Genomic DNA, 25056 nt, shown 5'->3' on the forward strand with positions numbered 1-25056 from the left:
TGTCACAGCTGCCCTGAGTGCTTCGACCCTCGCTCTGTTTTAAAAGCCTCAGTCTGAAAACAAGTGCCTTGTTCTCTAAGTCACTGCCTCCAACTGTTCCTTCCGTATGGACCCTGGGTGGCCTGTGTGTGTCACGTCTGTCTGCCCAACAAGGAGCTGCAACATCATGAGCAAAACCTGGAGCGTCTCCTGGGGGTTCAGCAGCAAGCCCCTGAGCTGCAACAGAACAGACTTCTCTGCTCCTACAAACACACACGGCAATGAAGAGAGAAAGGATACGTTTTTACATGGATGAGTAGCATCCGCGTCCTTTGAACAGTTCATGTTAAGGTTATCCAGTTCCATAATTTCTCTGAACTCTAAGAATCAGCGCTCGTCATCCTCCCTCTAGTCCTGTAATTAAAGACTGGTTTCCTAAGAAAAGTTCTTTCTCCCTCGATCCTTCATTTCCATGTGAAAACAAGACTCAATATATCTAGGATGAGAGCTCCCACTGCCTCATATCCCATAGGTTAGAGAGTTCAGTATTTTTTTCTTGTAGGCATAAATAATAAATTACATTAAAATTCAGGTTGAACAGAATATGTGAACAAGAAAGGGAGAAGGAACAGGCAAAGAGAAGGTCAGGCCATCCCATCAACTTATCCCTTTCCTTAGCTGTATATATACTCTTGAGGACTTGTCATTTTCTGATGCATCACTGGACTCGGCAGTGACAAGTGTGTTATCGGGAGCCTCTCTGGGGGATAGCCTCAGTGAAGACAGTAACAAGTGCTTTGGAAGCAATGACGATCTGGTAAGAAAGGTTTGTATGTACCCAGACTGGCACATACAAACACACAAGAGACGAAGAAGGGGAGATAGCTGTAAAGAGAGGCTTCACCCCGGTACTTCTGAGGTGCTTTTCCATGGAAATTAAAGACAGAAACACAAGCAAACTCACATTTCCTTAACCACCTCCCCCTGGACCGCATGGAGAAGATGCCACCTCAGAGCCCAGTTCACGCCAACCTCTGAGAAGCAGTTTAGCTCCCTCCTCTGCCTGTCTCCTGTGGGAAGAGGCTGAGGCCCCCACAGGTTGAGTACTGGGCTCTCATGCAGCTGCTGGGAGGGAAGAGACCCAGGAACTGGCTGTTTGTCCTCCACAAACACTTCCCACCCAGGACCACAGTCAGCTTTCTCATCTCTCTTCTTCCTCTTGCAGATGACCCAGACTCCGATGATGCCAGTCTCCAGTGAGCTCCCACCGCTGGTTTCCCCAGGTTTCCTATGACCTCCCAGTGAGAAGGGAAGGGAGATGAGGTGAAAACCCAGGTCTAGGGAAACTACTCAGTCTGACGAGTATACACAGTGAGTCTAGAGCGGTGGTGTCCATGTGGGGAGCACCAGCCAGCCACATCTGACTATTCAAATTCCCCAGCAGTCTCATGGCCACCTGTGGCTGGTGGCCATTGCACTGGGAAGCAAAGCTGTGGAACATGGCTGTCAGGGCAGAGAGTTTTGTTGGATAGCACTGCTCTCAAGGTTGTTGTGAAGAGATTGATTTGTACCCTGGATTAAGAATAAAATGAAATGTTGGCGGTAAAATGAAAAGAACATGAATTAGGAGTTGATTCAAGGCCCAGCTTTGCTTATCATGGGCTCTCATGCCATCAGGGACTCACTTAGCAGCCCAATCTGCAAACCGAGGGTACTAAACAGGAGAGGTAACCCTTAAAGCCTGACCTTACAGAGTCCCCTGAGGAAGCACGGGCAATAGAAAGAACCCCGAATTCACAATAGTCAAGAGCTCCAGGGACAAATCTTCTAACCCTCCTGGCCTTAGTTTCCTCGGCTGCAGAATAGAATATGATCACTCACCTCATAAATCAAATGAGATCATTTGTTTAAGATTGCCCCGTTTGCAGCAAAGTGCTGATGGCTAGATGTTACCCTCATAAATGAAAACATCCGGAGTGCACAGTGTTTTAAGACTCCTAGTTCTCTGCTTTATCCCTATGGAGGCTCTCCATTAGCAAGTGCCTGGGCCGGGGCCCTGGTGTGTTCTTCTCACACCACCTCCTGGCTCCCGCCAGCAGCCTCTTTAGCAGAACCATTTTGTTACCTGTGATTGGATAACCCAGATTCTCCTCCTCCTCCTCCTCTTCCTCCTCCTCCTCTCACCCACCACCAACACAACCACAAAGAGAAGAGCAGTTCACCCATAAACTATGCCCTTGGGGTTCCTCCTGGGCTTTAAGGGTGGGGGAGACGGTGACAGAGACATCATCGATTGAAGCCCTCCTCTAACCAGTGCACTTCATTTTGGCTGTGGATTAGCTTTTTTTTTAAGAGGTACCAGCAAAAGGAAATTGGTGAGTGAAAAAAAAAATGTGTGTGTGTGTGTGTATGCTTTTTAAATAATTAGGGATTCTTTATAGGCATCAGCAGGTATAAATTAATGTAGGTCGAGTCTAAAAAGTACTTAATACCAAAATGAGATATTGAGTAATAGGACAAGGAGAATCTGATGGTTTATTCAGGAAGGTTTCCTGGGGGAGTTCCAGACTGAACCAGCTTTTGAAAGAGGTGACAGACATCTTTTGGTGAAAGGGAGAGAAGAAGGCTTCCCAGGGAGGGAGATTATAACACCCCTAAGTGTGGAGACAAGGACAAGAGGAGCTCAGACAGGTGAGCACCCAGAGACCTGTAGGAACTAATACAAAGGTTGGTGGCTATAGAGCCAGGCAACGAGGCAACAGGGAGGTCAGGCCATAAAGGGCTTCATGGGGAATTTCCTTTTGCTAATAAGTGTTAATGGAGAGCCACTGTGGATTCTTGAGCAGAGGAAAACAGTGTTTAATGAAGACAATTCCAGCAGCTGTGTGGAGGATGGAGGCGAGGAGGGGAGCCGGGGAAGCCAGCCAGAGTCCTGCACTGAGCAGTAGCCATGGAAATGGAAATGAGGATGAAAGGAAACAATGCGGAGCAAGAACTGGCAGAAACTGGTGTAGACTAGAGGTGTGGGCTTGGAGACAGCCGGGGACCAGAGCCAGCACAGTGTGCCATTAGCAACAATGGAAATGTGGGGTGAGGGTGGCTATTTGCATGGAGGAGGGAGAGGAACACTAGTTACTGCTCCCCACCCCACCCCCCCCCGCACGCCTTTAACATTTTCCAATATCAAGAGCATGTTCCCCAGGAAAAACTACTGGCGATGTAACCAGGATGCTGGAAGTGTAGACTTGAGAACCATCAAAATCAGTTTGTAACTGAAACCATGTGATAAATGAGCCTTCCACAGAGTCAAGAACTGAGAAAAAAAATAGAAAGGGGCACTAGATTACACCTTGAGATAGTGGTGGCAGTTTCCGGGGCCAAGATGTAGAGCGGTGTTTCTCAACCTCAACTACACTGATGCTGGGCTGGATAACTGTTTGCAGGGCTGTCCTGTGTGCCCTGATGTTCAGCAGAATCCCTGGCCTCTACCCACTACATGATAGCAGCCTCCCTTTCCCCTAGTCCTGAAATGCAGAAATGCCTCCAGACATAGCCAAATGTCCTCTCAGAGGCATCATGATTGCCGATGAGAACACTAATGTATAGGCTATAATAACATCTAACAATTACTGAACACTCACAAGGTACCAGGCACTGTTCTAAGTACTTCCTAGGTTTTCATTATTTAAGCCTCAAAAGGACATTTTGAACCAGCTATGCTATTATTATCTCCATTATATAAATGAGGAAACCAAAACCCAGAGAGGTATGTGGTTTTGCAAAGGTCCCACCACCAGGAACTGACATCTTCTGGGAGTTTGGCTCCAAGGTCCATGATTCTTACCACAAGGCCTACTGACATTTTGTGGAAAGGTGGAATCATATGCAAAAGCACCTGCAGACAGAGTCCTGGGAATCCATCAGGGGCTGGGCGAGAGGATGATGAAGATGTACAAGATCCCTGAATGCCAGACCTGAGGCACTGGGAGAATACTGGTACGGGCCAAAAAAAGATGGACCTCGAAAGAAGGGCTGGGTTGGGTTGGGGGGGTTGAATTTTGTTTTGGGTACATAAAGATTTTAGGACGACCACATTGAAAGCAGCAGCGAAGAAGCAGAGGGAGGGCGGACTGCAAGATGTCAGGAAAGGCAAGGGGCCTTGAGTGTGACAACCCGGCTTCAAAACGGAAAAATAAACTGGGCTGGAAACAAAGGCTGTCAACACGGTGAATGATGGAACAAAGGCCCCTCTGAAGTCTCCAGCAAACAATGAGTGTTGGATATTGAAAAGAGAATGATTATGGACACTGACATCAGAGAGTGTTGATTTTCTCCACCAAGTAAATGTAATGAGACCATCAACCGTGAGCAGGAGTATGGAGGAGAGAACACATCAGGAGAGGAGGAGATAGTTAAGACCTGGGCAAGCATGTGGTTCTGGGGGTCATTAACAAAGGCTAACCCAGTCCTTCAGCGATGATGGTGTTCTGGAAGGAGGGACCCTGAGGCAGACCAGATGCGCTCCCTTTTGGGACTTTCTCTATCTGCCTTTAGGAGCATGAGCGACAGAACAGGAAGCAGATCTGACTGTAAGCTGAGGGGCCAGTAATGGAGAAACTAAATCAGAGTGTGATGAAACATAACTTGGCGGGGGTGGGGGGGGGACAACAAGGGATTCCATGTTGACAGGTCAAGTGTCAGTGATCTAAATGAAGCAGAGGAAGCAAAGCCTGGAGGTCACAGGAGGGCGAACCCAGGTCTTCTCGGGAGAGGCCAAGAAGGACACTAGGACTAAGGGAAGGCTCACTGCTGGAGATCTGGGGGGAGGGGAGTGCAGACACAGCGAAGGATGCATTTTAGCTGGTACATGGTTGATGTACAATGGAAAAATGCAGGAACGCATGATCCTAGCATACTAAAATGTTTCTTTAGTGTATATTTTAAAATATAGTAGAAAATGGAATAAAGAGTGAAAATGTTGACTATTTTAACTGAATAGCTGAATAAACACTTGTTATATTAAAATTAGAGAAAGTTCTTTCCCTCTGGGCAATCTGAATAATCCACTCACAATGAAAAATCTAAGAACAGTTATTTCCACAGCATGAGGAGCTGTGTGCTTAGAATAACAGGGTTAAGAGCATTTATTTAATCAATCCACCGTGTCTTCTAGAAATGCGGGTCCATTGGTAGGCAGACAAGAATGGCCAGGGGTTTCAAGAAACCGGGGACTGCCCTCCCTCTTCGAGTGGCTGTTGGAGCAGCACTGTTGGTGGGAAGCACACCCTGCGCGAGGAGACAAAGGAGCAGGTGTGGGCGAGCCAGGCAGAGGGGCTGGAATCGCAGCGCTGAGCCGGCTCTCCGTGAGAACCACCTGGCAGCGTTTCAGAGCGGCTGGTGCGGAGCAGCAAATCACAATCGGTGCCCTTGCGAACGTTCCCCGAAGTTTCCTGCACCCTGCACAGGAGTGATTTCTCATTCATACTCCCGTGTTCTCCGTCGCTTTCGCTGTCTCTTACGCACACCCCGAACACACGCAGGCACACGCACGTGCCGCAGGCTGGCTCGTCCACACAGAGCAGCGGGGAGCGCGGCTCCTCTTGGCAGCAGCTCCGTCCTCCAGCTGCAACTGGGCTGGAGCCCAACCTCACCGAGGAACCGGGCGGGAGCAGAGGGAGGCTCTTCTTGCCTCCACACCCACCTCGATTCCCACTCCGGATTCCAGTAGCCAAGGGAGATCAGGACCCAGTCCCTTAAATAGATTCCGCCCCTTCTTCGATGGAAACGGAAGGCTTTTCCCCAAAGACCACATCCCACCAGGCTGCAGTTCTTAAACTCAGACGTTAATAAACCGCATTCATTTTGTACAGAATTAACCCTACATTGCTGATGATAGGCACCATGGTACGAATGGCATAAAACCCAGATACGTTCAAAATTGATTTATCTTTGCCATTTGAATGCTTGACATTCTGTGAACTCAAAATGTCTGTTTGCCACCATTTAGAGGCAGGAGTAAGACCGTGATGTACACAGAGCAAGTTACAGATAGCACGTATCTGCTGGGCAGCGCGCTGGATTATCACAGCCACTGTAACACCCAGTGAGGCCGGAGGGGCTGGCAGGTGGGCTGACTTCCACCAAGAGGCTGCAAAAACTGCCCGCAGTCCACACAGAACTTGCCAGGGAGGCAGAGCAGCTGTGGCTTTCTGACTTTCCCTCTGCCTGTGTCCAAACTGCTGATGACTGCCGCAGGCAGGCTGGGAAGGCGGACGGGGCAGTGGGCGCTGACCCTCTGGGGACCGCATCACACAGGCTGTTTGCCCTAGTCCCGCCCCCACTGTCCGGGAAGTGGAAACCTCCTGACAGCCCACTCGCCCTCTGCCCTTTCCTTTCCACCCACCCTCTGCCTTTTTCTCCCTTTCCCTCCCTTTCCCTGTTTCTTTCCCTCCTCCACACAAAGTGGAGGAAACACCAAAGACCCTGATTGAAGTTGATGTCCTAAGGAAGGCACCTTATTGTCTTTCGTCAATTTCTCTCTTTTCTCTCTCTCCCTCTTTCTTTGCTACTGCCCCTGTGTCTAATAACACTAGGCTCCCAGCCCCGGCAGCTCTCTGGATGGCCCCCCTAGACATACCTAATTAGGGACTTGTTTCCAAACACTCCCCATTCCCTGAGGTCATCCTGCACCACTGGATTTCATATCCTCCCTTCTGTCTCCCTCGTATGCAGAAACAAGCATATCCAGCTTCTATATCTCTTCTCCTCTTCATACTAGAGCCCAGTGGAGGGCTGAGGAACAGGGTGGGGTGGGCACTTATGTGGAAGCAATAGGATATGGAGATGGTCAGCGAGGACATCTCCCTTCCTTTTTGCTGCCCTTCTGAGAACTCGCCAGCACTGCTCACAAGATGTGGATGGGAGAGGTAAGGGAGCTATGTTCAAGGCACTTTTTATACTTTACCTCAACTGACTGTCGCATAACCTGCATTTTACAGAAGAGGAATGCCAAGGGCCCAACATAAGGTGCCTTACCCACGGTCATCTGGTGGCAAGTGGCACACTTGGGATTCTGAACTCAAGTTCCTTTGACATCAAAGATGAGGTGCTTCTCTGGGCAGTGTTACTGGGGCTGCAGTCTCTATTTCCAGACTTGCATTATTCAAAATCAAGGTTTGCCTTAGTTTAAAGGCCACAGCAGTTCCAGCCTAGAAATCCTGGGACTGGGGCACCCTGAAAAGGCTCTGCCTGACACCCAGCAGAAAGCAGAGACCAAGCTCCCACGGTGAGAAGGGTGAGGAAGGGATCCAAAAAGGTCATCTCCACTGACTGCCCACTCTTTTAGAAGAGGAGGGGGAATCCTAATGGAAATCAAAGAAATTTTCACTCTGGGGTCCCACAGGAAAATTCATCTCTGGCTAGAATTTGTTCTCAGGGCCTTAGTCAGGAGCCAAGGAGTCAGCTGGGGTAGACTGGGAGAGGATGGGCATAGTGGAGAAAGTAATAAAACTAATGTTCTTTTATGTCAGTTGCATCTGAATTACATCCACCCCTTTAAAGCCCTTGAATCTTCCAGCTCCCAAGCAGCTGGGCTGGCTTGCTCGGGCTCATGTCTGGGCCAGACGGCAGCCCTTGTTGTCAACCACCTTAAGTTCCCTTCCATTCTGCCTCCTACTCCAGCCTTCTCTGCCCAAGTTTCCGCTCCTGGTCTGTTGGCTCTTAGAGGACAAGCTTTATGCCTGATTCCACAGCAAAGAGATCCCAGAGCCCTGTGCTTGGTGGCAAGCCTTCATAAACATTCTGTAAATGAAGCCATGAGGTTGGTTAATCCTGGAAGAACAAAGGAGTTGGGACATCAAGGAAAATTCTCCCCCAAGGTCCTGACTTTTCAAAGACAAATAACTGGAGGAATATCTGCCGGGGTGTGCTCTGGACACATGGGGTACTGTAAGGGTTCTTAACTGGACATCCGTGGATGGGCTTCAGGGAGCCTAAGCCAGGGGATAGTTTGGGAGTTTGCATAAATGTGGGTTTGCATAAAAGTATGCACACATTTTAGGAATCACTGGTCACATGCGTTTATGGACTGGGAGTGGGAGGGGAGGCAAAGATCACACAGGGAGCCAGGTGGCAGCATGGACTGTGGAGGCTGCAAACGGGGCTGCTGCCCTTTCCCAGAACTGCAAAGCCAACTCGCAGAACACCTCCCCATCCGTCAGCCAGGAGCACAGCCCTTCTTCCCTTCAGCCCTGAGAGGCAGGCATAGCACACCACTGTGCCCACCTTGTTGGCAATGTTAATAGAGGCTGAGTTCAAGCACACACACACCCCCCACGGTGAGAACCAATCACACTTCAGTGGCATCACCCAAGCCAGCAGCCACTGCCCAAGGCTCCATCTGGAGCACCAGCTATCTAGCCCACCCCATTTTCCCTGCCTAAAAGGTAGAATCTCAGGGGAAGGAAGACCTAAAACTTTCATTACTTTTTCTTAATTACATATCTACAGCCTGCCAAGTCTGTCCTTCTCTTAAAACCACAGATCTAATACGGTTTGTTCTCTAAAAAGCCATTTTGACGGTTACCATGCCCTGATCTCTTCAAGGGGTCGGTAACTGACTATAAGGTTCAATATTCTTTTCCAACTTAACACTTATGCTTATGAGTTTGTAATTTCCAGCCATCATCTCTTTTTAGAAAAGGTTATAAGCTGCCCCTCAGATATATTTCCAGTCCTCCGTAACTCCCTCAAATGGCAGCCTTTGGCCCAGCAGCAAACACTTCCTTGTTGAAGGCATTTTAGAATCTGTCATTAAGACCTGAGGTTATTTATTCTACTCTTCTTAATTAATGTTTCAAAAACCTTTCCAACTGTAACTTGGTTTTGTATTCTCTAACCTTTGGTAGAATCCAACTGTACACACATACCTGCAGATGCACACATGTGCACAATCATGTACACAGATGTAACTGTATGTTAGTAACCAGTTCTCGGTTATATGTCTAAGAAATCAAGTATACATGTCTTGCCCTTTCGGTGATAACTTCTACCCTTTCACCTTTATCTAATTCCTAATATAAAGTTACTTCATCTTGTCTGAATGTGAGAAAATGCACCTTATTGTGAAAAATTTGAAATGTAAAGAAAATTATAGAGAAATAAAAGAATTCTCTTGCCCCAAACCTTTATATCTTTTGCATAACATGTTGACCTTGCCTTTTCAGGCTTCACAACCTTTACTATTTCTAAATACACTTACCTGCCCACCAAACACATTTTTCTTTTTAGAGTAAATTTTTTATTTATCAATTGAGGCTTACTCTAAGCCTTCTCCACCAATATAAGCTGTTCTGGTAGGATCTCACAAAGTAGAGGCAAAGAAGAAAGAGCCTAGACTTGAGATTCAGAAAGCTGTGGTTGAGTTCCATCTCTTTCTTCTTCTTGACTATACAATTTTAAACAATCACAGGCCAACGCTCTAACCGCTGAGCCAAACCAGCCAGGGCTTACCCACTGCTTTAGTAAATTCTAAGCAGAATTGTCCTGACACCATGTTAGTGAGCAAAGATGGAGGAGGAGGCAGGCCAGTGGGGCCCCCAGCACCCCAAAGTGTCACTGAAGGAAACAGTAGCCAGGAAAAGTTAAGGAACCTTCAGGTGACAGCAAACGGATGAGAAGTACAAGTACCGGAAATACAACCCACTACATCCCCTAGAAAACCCAACAGTAATTACACTGATCACATTCCCATGTGTGTCTGGAAGACAGCCCTGGGTGTGCCCCATATCTAATGAGCACATCAGAAGAATGAGGTCCACAAAAGTTCATCCAAGTCCAAGTCCTAACCATCCTTCCAGTTCTGCTGTGCATTCTCATCTCTTCCTCCCACCATGCTCATTACATAGAACTGGACACACAACATGTTTCTTCTAAGTCTCTGGTGTTCAAGTCAACCATAAAGATGCACTACAAAGCTGTAGAGCACAAAGCTTAAAAAGTGTAAGCTCGAGCCAGATGACTGGGTTCAAATCCTCACTGCCATTTGAGCTAAGCAAGTTTTCACTTCTTCGTGCTTCAGTATCCTCATCCATAAATGCAGGTGATTGTTATACACACTTCCTAGGGTGGTTGGGACTGTTCGGTTCATTCATGCATGTAAAGCACTGAGCGCAGGGCTGGCAGGTGCACACGCCACGTTAGCAGACATGTATTACATGTCCCCCATGTGCCAGCCCTCTGTTAGACACACAGGGCACAGGACAGAGGCTGCTTCTGCCCTAGAAAAATTCACACCATGGGGTTGGCAGGATAGAGACACGACAGGAGTCATTTCAAGTTGGGGGCTATGGGACCATGAAGAGGGCAGTGACTCCAGCCTGGTAGGACCAGGAGGACCTGGAGCAGAGGATACATGAGCTGAATCTTGAAGGCGGAATAGGAGTGAAGCAGATGAAGAAAGGTGAGAGGGGCCCTGCAGACAGAGCGAGAGGCATGAGCAAAGGCCTGGAGTGCAAAACAGCCTTTCAGATTTATCCTTTCCCTCGGCTTGGGTCGCCATCTTCATCTCTACTCTTCCTGGGTCATATAAAGATACAAGATAAGCCTGGGAAAAACAGTTGTGTACATAAAGCTAGAAAAATTAGTCTTGCTCTCCATCCTCCTAGACTAGATAAATACTATTCAAGAGACCCTGAGAAGGAGACATCGACCACAGATTAAACACCACAAATCTCAATGCCTGAGTGACGCTCTGTGTTCTGAACACTGGTGACTTTGCCGCTGCTGCCCAACTTCCCATCAGTGATTTTCTATTCTCTTGCCCACTGGGAGTAGATATCCTGCACTGAAGGCCCTTGAAAAGCTGTTTTTTTGAAGAGATGGAGTTATAAATAATATTGTATGTTCAAGGGGATCCTTTAAGTTTCCTCATTTGATCCACAATACAGTAATTGTCTCCCCTGAAGACCTGATTGTACAGATGAGGAACTAGATTCCGAGAGGTTGTGACCTTGCCTGAATCACACAGAGCCAAGGTGGCGCCAAGATTGGAACTGGTTTCCTGGTGCCTTGGCCAGCCCCTTCCTCAATACCACCCTGCTTCCAATGACTGAAAAGTAGTTTTTAAAATATGCATGTAGTAAAAAGCTAAGGCACCTGAACTCTAGGGGACACCAGTAACTGTTAAGATATTTGTAACAAAACTAGCTCCCTCATATCTTTTTTGGAACAAGGCAAGCATAACTCAAAGAACAATAGCAATGATTCATGTTAATAATAAAACCCAACACCCAGGTGGCATTGCTGACTACCATTCTCTTACTCTAACCATTAGTCTCCACTCAAAGTAATAGTTTATAAGTGGGTTTCAGAAAGAAAGAGGTACAAGAAAATGGGTAATCTTCAAAATGGCCAAGATTAAATGAGTGGAAAGAAAAGAACTGTTTCCTCCTAAAGGAAGTAGAGTTTTAAGTTTGGAGGTGAAGTCTATTCACAGAATCATAAGAATAGGCTAACAAAGATGGTTTCCAACACTCTAGTACACTGCTGGTGCAGTCACTATGGAAAACAATATGGTGTTTCTTCAAAAAATTCAAAATGGAACAGCCATTTGACCCAGTGGTCCCACTTCTAGGAATATATCCCAAGAAGCCTGAAACATCAATCAGAAAGAATATATTCACTCCTATTTTCATAGTAGTGCTATTTACAATAGCTAAGATCTGGAAGTAGGCCAAGTGTCCATCAATAGATGAGTGGATAAAAAAACCTGTGGTACATTTACACAATGGAATACTACGCAGCTATGAGAAAGAGCGATCCCTTACCCTTTGAGACAACGTGGAGGGACCTGGAAAGTATTATGCTAAGCAAAATAAGCCAGTCAGAGAAAGATAAGTATCACATGATCTCACTTATTTGTGGAATATAATGAACAAAATAAGTTGACAAACAAAATAGATCCAGAGACATGGAAGCAGGGTACAGACTTACAAACCTCAGAGGGAAGAGAGGTAAGGCAGGGCAGGAAGAGATAAACCAAAGAACTTATATGCATATATGCATAATCAATGGACACAGAAAAACAGTGTGGTGAAGGGGGGGGGGGTGCGGTGTCAATTGGGGAAAAAAGGAGGGACATCTGTAATACTTTCAACAATTAAAAAAAAAGACGATGCCCAAGCCTTAACCATCATGTGAAATAAAAGAGATGCTGATGGTCAGGACCATGAATTTCTCAGCCTTTGTTCTCACTGAATTAAATTAAGGTCCCAAAATTTGCTATTTTGTAGGCATGCATTTTTTTCCACTTGAATAGAGTTTTACCTTTTGCCAAGAGCAAAGCCCAAAGGGAAGGGATCTGGAAGGAAGTCACTTTTGCTGAAGTTTCAAAGTACATGCTGTTTACGGGTTCCTCTACATACCACATGCACCCTTATCTTCTTTTACATGGAGGCAGCTCTGTATAATTTAAAGAATCGGGGGTTAGAATCAGAAGACGTAGTTGAAATCCTGGCTTGCTACTTACAGCTATGTGACCTTGAGCTCTCTAATCTTTACTCTGTTCATCTGAGAAACAAAATGATAATGTCAGCCTTGTGGTAAGGATTAAATGAGATAACATATGTTAACATAACCCAAAACGCAGTAGGCATACTATAAACATCTATTGCCAGTTCAAGGCCCAATGTCAACAGAAAATTGTCTTAAGCAAAGGCAAGGCAATTCCTTTTTGGTTAACTACTATATTTGGATTGACTGCAATAATTTTTAGTATTTTTAGTCCATCATTTATTTCTAAAATGATGTACAAATTCTAGCTACTTAATTCCAGGACCTTCTCACTCCATTCCCTAACCCCTGTCTCAGTTGCATGAATGCAGATTTATCAATAAACTAGATTCCCTGCTATGGTGATCATTCATACATTTAGAGTCAACCTTGAGTTTTATGTTAAAATCAAAGCATCATTGCCCTGGCTGGTTGCTGAGTGGTTAGAGTTGGCCTGCAGACCAAAGATTCGTAGGTTTGATTCTGGTCAAGGGCAGGTATCTCGGTTGCAGTTTGGTCCTCGGCCCTGGTCTGGGTCATGTGGGAAGCAATCAGTCAGTGTGTCTCTCTCACATTAATGTTTCTCTCTCTCTCTCTCCCTCCCACTCTATCTGAATATGAATGAAAAAATATCTGCAGGTGAGGATTTTAAAAAAATACTCAAAGCATTATTGTAAATAGATACAGAATAAAAAGGAGAGGTTGAGAAGGTAAGTAACCATTATTCTATTTATTACAAAAAGCCCAGCACAGTGAAGGTGATTGGGAAGTGCAAGATAAAAAGCCCCCAAAGAATCTATCCCAAAAGCTGGCATAAAAAAGTACTACAAACAGAGAGAAAATAAAATAGTATGTGGACAAATAACTTAGGGGGGTGGTATTTCTAGTTGGAAAGATCAAGCAAGACTTTGTGGGTGAGACAGTCTTTCAGATGCATGGACCTTGAGGAATGGCCAGTATGTACATGGAATTTGAAGGGAAGGGGGAAAGCATATTTAGTGATAAATAAGAGCTTTTGAGGAAATGTCATTGGTGGAAGTGGGGTGTCCACTGGTGGAAGTGGGGGATCTCTTTCCCCACTGGGTGCTTGGGGTCAGGTTCATACAATATTTTTTAAAAAAGAATTTTATAAGACTCGCACAGGAGAATGAGTGATTTTTACTTGTGTGGAATAATATCCCTCAGTTTCTAAAGTCCCAGTTCCCTTAAACTAGTCCTGGAAGATGTGCAGCTGGGGATTTCGCAGAGCTAGAAGCAAAGCCAGTGTCCAAAGTTTCCATTCTATGGTGGAGTTAAGTCTAGAATAGCATCAGGCTAGTTTCAGTCCATTAGTCCATTGTGTGGGGTCCACATGGCTGGAATGCAGGGGAGTGTGGCCCCCTGCAACAAGAGAGCCTGTAGCCTGGTGCACAAGAGAGCAAGAGGGTGGAACTCCTTTGTTTAGGAGCTTATGTATCTCAGATCCTCCTGAGCTTGCAGTGCCCATGCCTAGCCTGGCCAGGGACCTGTTTCCAGGTGTGACTGACAGGCAATATCTTCCCTATGTCATACAGACCTACTGGGCATGCATCTAAATCGCAGCTTCCCTTTGCTCCTTTCCTGTTATTAATAACTAGGTTAATTACAACAGTATCAGAAATACCCTTATTAAACACAATGTAAAATAAATCTCAAGCCCTGGCTGGTTTTGCTCAGTGGTTAGAGTGTCAGCCAGTGGACCAAAAAGTTGGGGGTTTGATTCTGGTCAAGGACACATACCTCAGCTATGGTTCATTCCTGGCCCTGGTTGGGGTCGTGCGGGAGGCAACCAGTCGATGTGACACATTGATGTTTCTCCCTCTCTCCCCCTGCTCCTCCTCTCATTCTATTTAAAGATAAACAGAAAAAATACCCTCGAGTGAGGATTAAAAAAAAAGAAGGAAAAAAAATGGAGCTCAAAGAAGTATGGCACTAAGAAATGGGTGTATTTTCATTCTGTCAGCCTATAGCTAGCACTAAAGATACTCTCATCTATTCAACTCTGGTAAAATTCAACCAAAGCACCAAGAGGTGTTTGGATGGCAAGGAAGTGAAAACATGAAAGGCATAAACATGCCAACATTCTCCGCAACGCACATTCGTTTCCATTGTCATCTCTGTCAACAACCAGCGCTTTCTGAACACTGGCCACACGCAGAGTGCACTCTGCTCAGCACTGGGGACAGAAAGTGCCGTGACGGTGAATTCTGTGCTCATGGAAAAATGACAGATTAATCAACAAACAAATGACTTCTCTTACAGGCTCTATGAAAACCTATCTAGTATTTTTTCTTCAAAAAGCCACAGGGTTAACATTCTCCTACCCAAGAAAGACTTTCCCAAATGAGCACTTACATTTGGCCAGGGTAGAGTTTCTTCAGCAGTCCTTCCTCCTAGGAGGCCAACCAAGAAATATTTGGAAACTCAGATCAATGAGTACAGTTCCTAGGTTTCTCCTAAGTATTCAGTGCCTCACACCTCTGCATATCCCACCAAACACCAGGGAGAGTCCAAACCACACTCGTAAACTTTCTCTCGCATCTCCAGCTGCTATTAGCACATGTCGGAACTAGTATTTTTATTTTCTTATGGTTTGTCTTTTTAAAAGAACACAGATCCATAAATCTGACTTTTTCTCACCTCTTATATTTAGGTTCACATTTATTTTAAAATAGGGAAGGGAGAGAGCCAAAAAGGAAGAAATATATATATATATATATATATATATATATATATATATATATATATATATTAACCTGGCTGGCCTAATAATCAGATTAAAGTTACAGTCAGAAAAGAACACAGCTTAATGCCTCCTACCCTGTTCCTCCTCTTCATGCCTTAATATTCCACTTCAGGCACTGAGAGGGAGGGTAACATGGTTAGTGAACTTCAACCAGCACTAAGATAATTGCACCATTCACACCCCTCACCAGTCAATCAGGGTCTGCTTCTCCAGCCCCATTTATTAATAGTCTTCCTACATGCACAGTGTTACAAAGGAGTGAAATGAGGTTTCCTCTCCAAAACAAGAAATGGGGCATCCTCAATACAAACTAAGTAGAACAGAGGGTGTGTGCAGAACCAAGGGCCACTCGCCCTGTTTCATAGCCACGCCTGTCTCAAGGCTGTCAGGGAAGCAGCTCCCTAACTTCCCTAATTCCAACACCAGGCCCTGTCAGTGTTGACCCAGCTCAGGACCAGGGTAAACACAGCTCTGCTCTTAATTCAGCACCAGTCCCACCCCCTGAGTGCACTCTGTCCACCAAAGCCCCTCATATTCCAGCTTCTTTTTACAGCTACATCTAGCTCAGGGACCCTCTGCGAGCAGTGTAACCGTTTAGCACTGATAGGGTCTCCCTCTACATGTTAAAATGCTAGGACGGCATGATGTTTAGAGCTAATAGGGCCTGTCCATCATTGTGCGCAGTGGTTCTCAAATAGGGCTGCACTGAGAATCCCCTGGGGAATTTCTGAATGACCACCACTGGATCCCTACCTGAGAGATTTCAGTTTAACTGTTTAGGGTGTAGCCTGGGCAAAGACATCATTGTTTTCCTTGCTACTGCTGCTGCTGCTGTGGTTTGGGGGTATTTTTGTTGATGCTCTGCAGGTGATTTTGTTATCGAACTTGGGGAAGGAGCTCGGCATTAGCCTGCCTCACTGTTTCAGAAACGAGAAAATCGAGGTGCACATTCCATGGCTTGCACATGGTCACAAAGTAAACTAACACAAGCAGAAACAAAGAGAAGCTCTGAAAGCCAGGACATCACCTCATCCACTGTCATCTAGTCAGCTCCAGGTCCATGGAAAACTTAACAATTGTAAAGACACATCACATGTCAAGGGAGGACCTGGGGGTTTGGGGGGATTCTGAAGACAGGTGGAGGAGAAAACACCCATCACTGGCTGACTTAAGGGGCACGCATTCCAAGGGGACTAGCAGGGCAGGGCAGCAGGCAGCAAAGCACTGACGAGAGATTCAGTGGATGTGGCTCTGACATGTGGATGTGGCTTTGGACCGTGTGGCTAACCTCAGAACTACTTCACAGCTTTCAGATGGTAGCCGTGGAGAACAGATCATCTTCGAGGTGCCTGCCAAGTTTAATATTCTTATTACCCCATGTCTCTCTCTTACACACACACACACACACACACACACACACACACCACATGCAGTACTGTACCTAAATTGCACACACATATTTAATGCATTTAAGATTATTTTCAACTACTATATTTGGTAAGCAAGTCACTGCACAAACATAACCACACATACACAAGTCTAGTGTGTGGGGTGCATGTGGTGTGTATTTGGATACACACGGCATACATGGATCGCTAGTCCAAAGACACCATGGTAGCTGAGTGACCAGACTAGGGCCCCCAGAGGTGGGAGCACTGCTTCTGCGCGTCGGCATTTTCACAGAGCACAGTTCGCTTTGGGAAAGGGGTTCATGACATCACCTAAGCTCCAGGTTTCTTCTCAGACTCTCTCCCCACTCCTCTAACAATGTGATGCTTTCATCCAGCCACTGTTTGTAAGTCCAATCTCTCAAAATAATAATAATAATAATAATAATAATAAGAAGAAGAAGAAGAAGAAGAAGAAGATCTGATTTCCTAAGACAGTCTAACCAGTTGAAGCCCTGAGAGGGGCTTTGTAAAATCTAAATAAAGATTAATGAGAAATTTAAACTTGAATTTCTTTCTAAAGAAGGAAATGCATGCTCTGAGTGAAGCAATGCACAGAATCGTGGAAAACGGCATGTGTAGAACACAGCTTGGCTTTTATGAGCCAAATGAGTTAATTACTTGAAACCTTCAATTGTCCTAATCTAGGAAGCTGTCTCCTGCAGAAGCCTGTAGCTTCTCTCACATTCCAGGTGTGGACTCACTCAGGTCTGGCTTTGCTCCTCCTTCTCTCCCCTTTCCTCGTTCCTCTAGGCATGGCATTGGCTCTATGCCTCCACCACCTGACCCTAAAGTTACCTTGGAATAAATGTCCTTCAAGTCCCCCAGTGGTTGTGTTTGCTAATCCATACACCTTAGTACCCAGGATACTCTCTTTATATGTAGTGGATCTTTAAAAAGTCTTCAGCAAGCTGAGATTCCTTTTGATAATAAAATGAATATAAACCACAATATGCAGAGAAATGGGGGAAGTAGGGGGAAGGGGATAGAAGGATGAAGAGCAGAAAATGATGCAAATAAAAGGTAGAAGAACATGCATTTCAAATCCATCTTCCTTTAGACACCAATGCTACAGTTTAATCGAGCAGTGGCTAAAGATTTCTTTTCATCACCTCTATACTCGGGCATCCCCATGAAGAATACTTCTGAAACATCAAGCCATCTAAAAAAAAAGTCTACCAAAAAGGATTGCATGACTTCCCTGGGAGCAACTGGGCCCCTCTCCTTCCGTCACTCCCCTTTGCCATTAAAGAAAACAGCTAGGGTTTGAATGGTGTGGCAACGCTCTACCTCACTACTCCAGAAACACATGGGGCTAAGCTGGTCCTTCATTCTGAGTCGCTTGGCCTGGGCGAGGATCCAGCTCTCTCCTTGGCTACAAACCAACTAGCAGCTGTCCCTTTCTTTATCAACAAAGTCAGCTGCAATCCAGTGGTCTAAAATGAAAATTGTGTCATTTGTTCATTCTAGAGGCAAGCCTAATAAACAGGGCGAGGAGTCATTAAGTGTAGAATCACTAAAGCAGAAATTAGAGCCTCTTCTCTCTCCTTTTAAGAAGATCCTGACTTCATTCTCTGCCTCATTGTTTGGAATCCAAAATTCCTATGAAATGAACCTGGGCACTCCCGTGCTCTCCTCTCCCCAAGTTAAGGGAAATGAGGAAGAACAAAAGGCTTGCCCGTTTACACCCGCATGCCTCTCCACCTGCTCTCCATCCTCCTAAATGACCATTCTCTCCTGCTGCAAAACTCCTATTTATTCTTAAAGACACGGTCTAACTGTCAACCCCTCCAGGAAGCCCACCTCCTTCTCCCAGACTTCTCTTGGATAGATCTTACCCAAATATATGATGATCTCCTTACACACCTCCCTCATTAAATCATGAGCTGCTGAGAAGCACAGACCAGGGCTAATTATTTTTCATAACACAGTCTTTGACAAATATTAGTTCTTAACAAACGTTTGTTGAATAATTGAGCAGGAAAAGGGGCACAAAATAAAGTTAAAAGAAAATATGGTGTGAAAGAAAAGAGACATTAATAGATAAACCCAGAAGCAGGAGAAAATAAAAAGAAAGAGAGTAATCAGTTCTAAGAAGGACCAGAATAAGAATGAATAGAGAGTGGAACAGAAAGAGGCAAAAGATGTCCATGGTGGAAGAGTGACCGTAGAGAGGAGATGAGTGAATGGGAATACATAGGTTCCTTTCTGACTTTTCTCTTTCTACTTTTAAGAACAAAGCAGAGATGCTGGAAGTCCCCAAAGTAGAATCTATATGTGGAACTGCCAGTGTTCACCACGATAGAGAATTAGATCCAGGAATGATACAGGCCTATGATGCATGGTCCAGCCACCTGGGAGATTGCCCGAAATGCAGAATCTCAGGTACCATGTCAGACCACTTGAATCAGAATGCAATTTAACAAGATCCCCAGGTGACTCCTACAGACAATAAAATTTAAGAAGTGCTAGTTCAGGAGTTTGAAATCCACAGCTAGCCTCCACATCTCACCACAGGCAATGGCGTGGAGCACAGAGCACTACCACTAAGCAGCTACACAACCATGAGCAAAAAACTCAAGGTCCCTGGATCTCAGCTTCTTCATCTATTAAATGAGAAGGTTAAAGTAGACCCTTTCTAAAGTGCCACAGAGCTCTGGTATTCTTGATCTCATCTAGCATAATAACTTCAAACTGTTCCTATGCCCATGAGAACAAACAACAAATAGCATCATCTACTAATTAAATATTTCACTTCCTCTCTCCATTTATTCATTTAATATTTTTAACTATCTCTTATGTGCCAGTCAGTATGCTAAGTGCAAATGATTCCAAATGGAAAAACAGCCTTCCCTGTCCTTGAGGAGCTCACAAACTTCTTAAAGAAACAGGGCATGTAAAAAAAAATTTTAGGATCAAGTGTACTAATAACCACAAACAGGTGCTGGTGATGCACAGAAGGCAGAGCAATTATTCTGCTTGGGGCAGTCACGAAGGATTTCAACAAGAGATCAGCATATGCTCTATCTAGGTCCCTTCTCTGCCAACCTCAGCTGAAAGTACTAGAAAGTGAAAAGACAAAAAAGTCAGGTGGTTGGAGAGCAACAAGGAACCAACCAAAGATTACTGACCACACCTCTCTGGGTTCACAGAACCCCAAGAATTCATCCACCCAATGGATCTTGTGTAATGGCCACAGACTTACCATAGGTAAATCTTAGAAACCTACCTCCTCTGAGTCGTGCCTGCTCACTCATCTGTTCTTCTGTCCTCTTCATCCCTCTGAAAGATAATATCAATTCAACCGCTAATCTATTCTCCCTGGAGATGTCTTCTGTGGTTGCAAAGAGGGGATGCACTTTAATAAATGCGAACAACTTATTAGACCAGTAACTCTTTTGATCTATATTTATTTACAGAGATCTGATTGTGTGCATAGTGCCAGACACTGCAAATGTAGTTTACTGAAAGGACAAAATTTCTAGACTGCTTAAGGATGGTGTAAGACAGCAGTGAGGAAAAGGGGCTTATTCACTCCTGACCCCAACAAGTTATAGGGATGAGTTGCTCTGTCAGCCCCAGACTTCATTGTTATTGACAGAAGGCTATCATTCAGGACAATTGTTTTCCAACTTTTAGAATCATGTTTCACCCTGGCTCCTTCTGGAACCTGGGTTCATAGGCTTTTTTTTTTTTTTTGGCTTGGTTTCTTCACATACAACCCATCCTTTTTCCTGCCTTCTTCTGTATTTCATAGTCCATAAACAATAAAATTTTTGCTTCAACCTGCTAGTAGTATTGAACACGTCACCTTCATTTTTATATTCTTGAACAAGAAAATAAGGGGGGAATCCTGCATCCTGAGTTCATCATACTCATGGAAAAGATGAGAGAATGTTTTACAAATTAACTGTGATGTGGCCAGGGCTAGATCAGCTCCGTGCTTTCTCCCTGTCAAGAACCACTCATCCCACCAACCAATGTCACTCCATGTGTCCACCCAGGTGCCCACTGTCCCTCCACACACAAGGCTGGTGCGTATATGTGAAGGTCAAGGAAGATGGTCAAGTTTCTGAAGCCACCTTTCTGGAGGTGAAGCAGGAATACAAAATCAAGGTGCCTGCTGTTCCTCCCTTCACCAGAGGAAGTCGCTCTTCTCGCTCAGCCTAAAAGAAAGGCATTGGGTGTGCAAAATAGTGACACTAGAGAAATATTTTACTTCTTTTCCTTTTCTGTCATTCTGTCTCCTTACTTATTCTCCTTGCTTGCATCCACCCATCATAAATTACACACATACAGTGGCAAAGCAAGACTCTTCAGACAGACAGGCGTCCTAGGGATGGAACCAATGTAGAGAAGAAATCAGACAATCCAGGGGTAACACCCTGTTCCGCTCCTTGCATGCTAACATCTGTCTCTCAGATGCCATGTTGTTCTGTGTTCACAGGCCCATCATGCTTTGCTACACCTGAAACACGGAGACAGAAGACAGCCATGCTGTCAGATTTCCTTGAAATCACCAATCCAACGTCCTCAACTGTGCTTTCCTGGGAAGTCTTTATTTCCCATTAATTTTTTTCTTAATTATACATCATGAAGGCTCCTCAATTAAAATTAAATTTGTTCTTCCTCCCTCCCACCAGCAGCCACATCTCTTTCCCATGTAACCCACACTGTAAGGGAGGGCACAGGGGTAGAAGGAACGAAGTCAAAAGAGAACCCAGTCCGCTCTTTGTGCTATGAGAGAAAAAGGAGAGAGTCCTGAGTCACACAAAATCTGCTGAGAAGGACAGGAACACCTTCCTCCTCCCCAGGGTTTCTGAAATGCCTTTGGGTGTGAAAAAGGTAGAGACCACCTGTGGTGATTCCTCCTAGAATCCTAACAAGCCCTTCCTAGTTGGAATTCCATTATTTTCTCTTTGCAGTGTTCCCATTGCCTGGTCCTCCTGTTCCTCACACCCGCTCCTTTTAGCCTCTTGTCCTTTGCCTGTTCTTGGGGCCAACTAATGATGGCATAAAACCTGACTTAATCCCATTAACAACCAAGACAAATGCAGCTGAGACCCTGTCAAAAGAACTTCCGTCAACCTCGTCACCAACAAGCACAGCAAAAGACCTACTCAGTGCAGGGCACTGTCGTAGGCACCAGGAATTAAGAAGGGGGCATGTGCCCTTTGACACCCACCTACACCTATGAAATCATCGCACCTGAAACTGCGTTTCTCACCCATACTTCTAGTTTATTTTGAAGTAATTTTAAGAGTTCATCCTCCCACTTGAAGGTGTAGAAGCAGATGAGGAACCAGTTCGGGTGTCTCTAAGGTGAGCAAACATCAGATCACCTCAGCTATTTGAGGACATAGTGAGAACATAGTTCAAAGTGGGGCCCCACTCTCTCACTTTTAGGATACCATGGTTACAGATCAGTAGTTAAGCAAAATCATTCAAAGGAATGAAACCTGGGGGAAGGGAGTAGGGAATTTAGATTATATCCATTTTTTTTTGAACAATGAAAAACTATCTTCTACTGTGATGTTGAGAAACAAGGACCTTCTGCTACATTCCCCACACCCCTTTAGCAGTTCAGGTTATTTCAAAGTATTATTATAAAAAGCACAGGGTGGGGGGAGATTTGGGCAGGGAGAATACTTTAAGAAAGATTATTGATGCTAATAATTCTGATGTTAATATGAAGATCATTATCTCGACCTGATTGCTGTATTTGGCTGCCTTCAGAGTTTGGGGATGTACAGCCAGTGGACCAAGGAGAGGAGCAGCCAGCTCACCACCAAGGCCCTTCAGCACATGGATATTCTGATTTCCTCAGGAGGTAGCTTGGATTACATGAGTGACTAGCTCAAGAGTCATTAGCTAAGTCTTTCCCATTTCTCCTGCTATTTCTCTTTTCAAGTACATGAAAATACTGCCAAACCACATTTCACATGTTGTAAAAACTGATGAGAAGGAGAAAATTAAAGTATTAATGCTATTCTGAGGGTATAAGACTCAAACATGCAAACGGCACATCTCTTTGTTTAACACAAAGGCTCACGTGTCGAATTCTGCACCCCTTCCACATGCACAGCGTTTTAGAACTCCGCAAGATAGCCATTTTGCAAGAGTGTGGAAGTAACAGTTTGCTTGGAGGATGTGTGGGTATAAATAGATGTGTAGACAGAAGGAGAAATTTATAGCTCAAAAATAATAGCACACAAAAAAATACAAATTTAAAGCAGAATACTGACAGAATTCTTTCTTTCCAAGCTTCAGATTTAAGTCCTCTTAACCTGCAGCATTCTTCAATTCCAGGTGTTCTTATACCAGCCAGATTCCCCACCTAGACCTGTCCCTCTGCAGTAGGCCTCCTGGGATCTCTGGGCCCAATGTCAACCCCTTAGACAGCAAGTGGACTTCAGGGTGATAACCACAGTAATCTCAGTTATTATCTTCATTTTTTAAAAGGGCACAGAAGGATGCCTAGGAAGATAGAGACAGGAGATAGAGAGAGAAGCATGGAAGTGGCCAGGGGGAAAGCCAGCCTGGAGGAAAGAAAGAAAAAAGAAAAAGATTCTAGATTCCCATAAAATCAGAGCTTTAGCCCTCGGTGAATAAAATGATATTTAACTCAAAAATCACACAGGTTTCCCAGTCATGTCTTCATTTAAAAAAAAAAAAAACCCTATGCCATTCAATAGCCTCTGTTCCGACAGACATCCACCCCCACTGCCTCCAAAAAACCCAAAACCTGTTTGATGAGGAAGGAAAAGAAATAACATGGGAGATTTTCCCCCTTTGTGATAAGCCTTTTCCCCCAAACCAGCATTATTTTAATGTCGTGTTACCTTTTCTTCCAAAAAATCCACTTGGGGGACTTGAAGAGAGACAAACAAGGAATCCTTTACCCCAGGTGAGAAGAAAATACAATAGAATGTGCCTTACCTTGGTTTGTAGAAGCCAAACCTCTAGACGGTCGGATTAAGGGAGTGAGCATGTTGGGAATGTCCAGTCTCCTCTTCTCGCTTGCATATCCACATAAGAAAGATGAAGGATAAATGAAAGGAAGATAATTTAAAATCCAATTTATCGTGAATTTTGTTTGAATCTTGTGTCTTGAAGAGATGCAAATTCAAAGAAAAAAAAAAGATTGAATTCAAAGGTAAGTCAGGGTATGGAGAGCAGCTCACGATGCAGAATCCAGAGTAATTATTCCGTTTGCATGTGAGGTTAGTGGCTGGACTATTTTTTTAATGATTCTTCTGGCAATTACAGGTTTTTTTTATTTATTTTTGGAGCTTTAGTGGAAGAGGCTCTGTGCAGAGAAGCTCGGGGCTGGCTCTGTCCCTCCTTGGAGCATGGTCATTCCCAAAGCGTCCCCTTCCTAAGGGGGAAAAAGAAACGGTCAGGGATTTATTCCAGTGTCCCCCCGAGGGTGAGAAAAATGCATTCTGAAAAAGATATCAATTCGTTTTAAGGAAAAGGGGGTTGGAAACCCCGCATTTCCCACAGAGTGCACACGAGAGGAATTGAAAACAGCTGGCACCGGTCTATAAATAATTCAGAAAAGGTCTGGCTATACCATTCCTGGGACAGGCATGGATGAGAGGTGGGAAAGCCAACCTGAATGGAAGCGGAGAGAGGGCGGGAGGGAGGAAGCGAAGGAGGGAAGTGGGAAGGAAGGAGGCAGGGAGGGAGAAGCGGCACCACATAGCAACGCGCGCGCCCGCACACACACACACACACACACACACACACACACACACGCAGAAACACATCTCCACTTAACTCGCCAGCAAGTGCAGCCCCCAGCCCCATCTGCATTGCTGCTGACATGTCTGTCTCACTCTCTCCATCGCCTCCAGCAGCAGCGCCTCCTCCCACCCCGGGCTTGTGCTGAATGGGTTCTGATTGTGCATGGGGTGCACACTGGGCATTTCTTGGAAGGGGTACACTGACACGCGCGCACACACGCCCCCGCCGCGCACGCGCCCCCGCGCGCGCACTCACACTCACCCCCGCTCACACTCACGCCGCCGCGCTGATGTGCAGCACACGGGGCTTCACCTGCAACGTGTCGATTGGACGGATGGTCTCGACGCGTGGCTCCGGCCCGGGGCACCGATGCCCAGCTCTCTGCTCAGTGAAGGTTTACCACTCCCCTCCCCCCCAAAAAGACCAGAGAGAGCCCTACCCTTTCACCCTAAAAAGAAATCTCTTTTAAAAGCCACGTCCAAATTAGCAATTACCGGGTTCTGCTGGGTTTTAGAGCTTTACCTAATACTAGGTTGGTTAACGGTTCCACTGCTTCGACCCTTTATC

General features: G+C 45.3%; 1 protein-coding gene across 1 annotated transcript in view; it reads right to left on the reverse strand.

The window, feature by feature from the left end:
- GRIN2B (glutamate ionotropic receptor NMDA type subunit 2B) overlaps positions 1–23871 on the reverse strand; it is a 410201-nt gene extending 386330 nt beyond the window's left edge. The window contains exon 1 of the mRNA XM_036251618.1: positions 23680–23871. The gene's annotated coding sequence lies outside the window, so the exon portion shown is untranslated. The remainder of the gene's footprint in view (positions 1–23679) is intronic.
- Between the last annotated feature and the right edge of the window lie 1185 nt (positions 23872–25056).

The sequence above is a fragment of the Molossus molossus genome, unplaced genomic scaffold (genome assembly GCF_014108415.1).
Source record: "Molossus molossus isolate mMolMol1 unplaced genomic scaffold, mMolMol1.p scaffold_m16_p_10, whole genome shotgun sequence".
Lineage (NCBI taxonomy): Eukaryota > Metazoa > Chordata > Mammalia > Chiroptera > Molossidae > Molossus > Molossus molossus.